Below are 5,488 nucleotides of genomic sequence, written 5' to 3'. Positions count from 1 at the left end.
ATATACGACGGGCTTCTTTCAGTTTCCGTCTACCAAATCCACTCACAAGGCTTTGGTCGGCCCGAGGCTATAGTAGAAGACACTTGCCCAAGGTGCCACGCAGTGGGACTGAACCCGGAACCATGTGGTTCGTTAGCAAGCTACTTACCACACAGCCACTCCTACGCCTATGGTTTGTTTACACCCCAGTAACGTAGCGGTTCGACAAAACATACATGTAAAGTAAGTACCGGATATTAAAAATCAGTACAGTGGTTATTTTGTTCGACTAATCCAACAATGCGGTGCTCCGGCGTGGCCGCAATCAAAAAGGCTGAAACAAAAGAGTTATACAAAAAAACAAGTAAAAGAGTAAACAACCTTTATCATCAACAAAAACGACAAAAACAAACAAATAATAACGATGACGAAGTACTGTCGTCACCAATATTGTCAACATCAATGTCAACAACATAAACCGTAAAAAGGGGGTTTGAGCCAACCCGACTGAATCTATTGCGTAGTAGTCATTCGAAATAACAGCCAAATATCCTTCAAAACAAGAGCGCGCACGCACACGCACACCAAAGGACATTTCCCACAGCGACAACACGCAGGCACAGTTATGTGGTCGTCCAACCTGCTTAAAATAGCAGCCAAACACATTGTGAAAGAAACATCAAATAATGAATGACGTCTTAAGATCTACGTTTACGCCTTCAAACGGAGGGACGGCCACAGCCGGATTGCAGTTGGTCTGCAGGTCTGCTCTGACGGAGGAGACCTGACTCTTCACGCCTACACACACACAAATTATGGCCGTCTTTTCTACGTCGCAATTGTTCAAAATGGTCAACCTGCTAGATATAGAAGTCAAAATCTCACTCAATTCCCACCTAAGGAAGGACGCGTTGGATAATGCAGTCCTAGATATATAACATTTATACAAAAAAACGGGATGGTCACATCTAGAATGTTTTTAATCCATCAGAACTAACTTGATGTGTGTATGCGTGTCTAAGGTGGTACCCCCAAACATGACCGCAGTCTAATGACTGAAACAAGTAACAGACAAAAAATACATGTAGTGTATGTGCACACACACACAGACAAATGTTTGGACTCCATATCAGCCCTGACTGAAGGTGTGACCGAAGCGCTCTAGCCAAAACGGTCGGTGATGGAAATGGATACTAGGAACTGCAGGTACACTAACGTCCAAGAAGTTGGGGTTGGGAAGGTGCGAGAAGATACTATAAGTCACAACTAACGCTACTTCGTGAGCTGAGGGAAATTCCATCTCTTGCGTACCTCCTTATTTCCATCATTGCATCACATCTTTTTATATATACCAAGGACGAATTTACCCAATGCATCCATTTAAGAGATGTATAGAGGAGATTTCAGGGAGATTTGGTGGCTATTTCTGTCAAGTCAAACGACCGTGTTGATGCTCTCTCATTAAAAGTTCTCGGCAATCCGATTTTGACAAAGTTTCGGTTCTTATTTCCAGCTGCTTCACTTAAACGCTGCCTGGATCCTTGGAACTAGGGGTATGCTAAGATTCGTGAGACCGAGGGAAGGTTAGACGTTATAAGCACACACACGCACGTGAACTAATGCATGGAGAAACACTCTTCCTCTGGTCCCCGCTACTTCCATCACTCGAGTGATAAAAACTAAATAATTTACGGCATACCTACACAACTGCGCTCACCGTCCACCCAGTTTTTGTTTCTTCATAATTTGCAGAAAAATTGGTAATTTTTTAAAAATAAAATTTCCTACAAGTGCCTTTCAGCTGGTGTAGAGTTATGATTATATCGGAATTTAATGTGAAAAAAAAAACTGACGTGCGCGCAGCTTCATTTTGTCTACGGGTGTATATGTGTGTGTAGGAGAATCGTAAGCTACATCAGTTTTCTGAAAGTTAGAGGGAACAAAATCGATTTGTGTGAACCATCCAAAACTACTCTTCATCCCCCACTGCAAAAAAAAAAAAAAAAAAAAAAGATTTCACAACAAATCCCGGCATAATAGGAATCTATACGATCTGAAAGATAGAAAGTTTCATTCATTCTGAAAGTTAGGAGGAAATAAATTTAGTGAAGTTGTGGCGGGCACACTTGTATAGGTATGCTTAATTTATATTTCATTCCGTCTCACCCTTGCTTTCTCTATTGTCATTCACTGAACACCCGAAGTTTGTCCCGGGTTCAAACCCATTGAGTGCTATTTTGGGTGTTTTTTACCATGGTCTGGGTCAATCAAAGCCTTCTGGGTGAAACTGGGCCGACGGGAACTGTATGAAGGGCCAGCAGGTGAACTGTACCTGTTATTTAACAGTAGCCTTGTCAGACACCGGTACATATGTGTCTGTGGAATACTCAGTCACGTCAATTCAATGAAAAACTGGATATTCAACGCTGAAACCAACGGAGATCCACTATTTAAACGCCAAAAATACCTGACAACAAACGAGTTAAACTGAACAGTGAACAGAAATGCGTATATTAAAAGCCATCGTGATCTCCCGGAGAAGGTATCTATATTGTGGACAGAATTATGGAAGGCTACAGAAATACTAATAGTAAAAAAAAAAAAGACTTATCAACAACACCAACAACAATCAGATAGAATGACACACTCGGAGAGGGTCACACAATACATTAAAAATAGCAGCTAAATCTCCGTCAAACCACACTGTACCGTCTTATGTAAGGAAACAACACATTAGCTAATGGGAGTCCTACATACCGAAAGGTAAGATGACAGCTGGGGCACTTATTCCATAGATCTGCTTGATTAGGGCTAAACTACTTTTCATTATTGATGGCTGAATCGTTTCAGCGTCGGACAGAAATGCCTTGGAGTATTCTGACTATGTTCAGAGTTCAGTTCCCGCTGATGTCAACTTTGCCTCTCATCCCTCTCGAGTCGATAAAATTAAATACCAGTCAAGTACCGAGGTCGATGGTAACAACTAGTCCCTTCCCTTCAAAATTGCCAGCCTTGAGTTTAAACCAGAATCGTCAGTGCGTCAGCTCTAAGCTCTGAATTCAAATTCTACCGAGGTCGGTTCTTCTTTGAGCATTGGGTCGATGTGATCAACTAGTCTTTTCTTGCAAACATCCAGGCCTTGTGTCTATGGTAGAAGGAATTATTATTATTAATTAGTCGGAGGAGGAGGGACATTGACTATAACCGCTGCGGAACTCACCAGGATCGGAGATCGATGTTTGTACTGAAGAAAAAAAAAGCCATTTTCGACGAAATGCAGCTGGAGCGCCTTTCGCCAGAGATCTTTTCTCGGGTGGAGCCAATTCTAAGCATTAATGATTTCAAATTTTGGCACAAGGCCAGCAAGTTCGGGGAAAGGGGTAAGTCGATTATATCGACCTCAGTACTCAACTGGTACTTGTTTTATCAACCCCGAAAGGATGAAAGGTAACGTAGGTCTTGATGCAGTCATTCAGCCAGCTAGAAACAGGAGCGAATTCTTCATTAATTCACACACTACTATTGTAAAAAAAAAAAAAAAATAGGCAACAATGAGCAATGCAGTCGTAGATTCACTATGTATGGAAAGAAAAAGAAAAACGACGAATTTGCTCAATCGGGTTTGAACTAGAGCTAATCAACAACGTAGACGAAAATTACAAAAGGCTGTGTCTCGGAGGATGAAGGATATTTGGTAAACGTGTTCGATCTGATATAGTGTTCTGTGGGGAAGTTATTGGTAGAGCGGGAAAGCCGAAGCCAGTGTAGGAAGGTCTGATGTATTCAAAAGAACAGTGGCCGTTGAAGTAGCAGTATTAGAGACATTATGTACCAACTGAAGTAGTATAATAAACGAAATGGTGAGTTGCAACGGGAAACAGTAAGGCTTTGCCTCTTTTTCTGGGTTTGGTGAACTCACCTATTTGTGATTGTTAACCCTAGTCGAAGTAATTACATAAAGGCACTGAAGTGTTCGCTTTCCTTTCCTTCACAACAATGATAATAAATGATACTAAAATATACACGTACATGTGCGTGTGTGTGTGTGAGAGAGAGAGAGAGAGAGAGAGAGAGAGAGACATAGAGATTTGTATTTATACAGGTGTATAACTGAGTATACGTACAGGTATGATTGGTGACAAGAAGCTCATTTTGCGACCACATGGTTTCGGGTTCAGGCCCACCGCGTCATACCTTGGGGAAATATAATAGCCCCGGCCGATCAATGCCTTGTGAGTGAATTTGGTAGACAGAAACTGTATACATAATACACACATATGCACACACACACACACAGAGTATGTATATATGTGTATATATGAGAGGGAGAAAGAGAGATTTCAGCGTGTCTGTGTTTGTATATACCCACCGCCACCAGTGTTTGTTTACGTCTCTGACTGAAAGAAATAAAAGCCAGATTATAAATTTAAAAAAAGGTACTGGTGGATGATTTCTTCAACTAAACGCCTTCAAGGCGGTGCCCCAGCATGGCCGCAGTCCAATGACTAAAACAAGTGTGTGTGTGTGTGTGCGCGTGCGCGCGCAGTTCGTGAATGAAATCAGATCATATCTGTAGCTTGATGTTTCGAAAACCTATTTACTTTCAGTTTCTCGCGTTCTCATTCACTGCTTCCTCTGTGTATAGTTAAAACCCAACCCGTCTGTAGCAGATAACTTTGGCCCTGTGTGTGTATGTATATATGAATATATATATTAAAAAAAATAATAATAATAATAATAATAAAACTACCTCTAACTCCACTAAATAGTAGTTAGTCTATTGCATTCTCGTTCCGTTCCTTCACGCTATCATTTCTCTGTGCATTGCCATCACTATCTACTTTAATGCGATTTCATTCAAAACGATGAAGATACTGATGACCGTGCTACCGATTTTCTACAAACGCTCATAAACAGCCTGATACAACAGTTGTAGCTTGATATTACTAAATAACGACAAAAATATTGTGCAATGCTAATAATGATAAATACTGTAAAAAAAATATTACACAATAGTTACGATGATAACGGTTACAGTAAAAAAAAAAAGTAGCTGTCTCTCTCTCTCTCTCTCTGTATCACCATATATATATATATATATGTAGAGAGAGAGAGAGATTATGATTATATATATATATATATATGTAGAGAGAGAGAGAGAGAGAGAGATTATGATTATATATATATATATATATATATATATATATATGCACACACATTCACAGAGAGGAAACCTTTTGTGTAGCCACTTTGGGAGAGGATCCTTTAGGCAACCGGCTAATAAACATTAAGCAGACTATATGCCAATTCCTGAACGTGTCTGGGACCCAACAAATTTGATAATAACAACAGGGACAGAAAGAAACACACACGCATATATATATTTCTGTGTATCTGTGTGTGTAATTTTGTGTGAGTGTATAATCATGTAATTATTAACGCTGATATGCCAACGGCAATGAACAATGAATATAAGAATATTACAATAACATAATAGAAATAACGATAT

At 40.0% G+C, this 5,488-nt stretch overlaps 1 protein-coding gene across 5 annotated transcripts in view; it reads right to left on the bottom strand.

Annotated features, from left to right (window-relative positions):
* LOC106880725 (fatty acid hydroxylase domain-containing protein 2) overlaps positions 1–5,488 on the bottom strand; it is a 58,239-nt gene that overhangs the window by 33,434 nt on the left and 19,317 nt on the right. The window lies entirely within an intron of this gene.

This window comes from Octopus bimaculoides, chromosome 13 (genome assembly GCF_001194135.2).
Source record: "Octopus bimaculoides isolate UCB-OBI-ISO-001 chromosome 13, ASM119413v2, whole genome shotgun sequence".
Taxonomy (NCBI): domain Eukaryota; kingdom Metazoa; phylum Mollusca; class Cephalopoda; order Octopoda; family Octopodidae; genus Octopus; species Octopus bimaculoides.
Note: the sequence above shows the minus strand (reverse complement) of the source record. Positions and strands in the feature narration are given on the sequence as shown.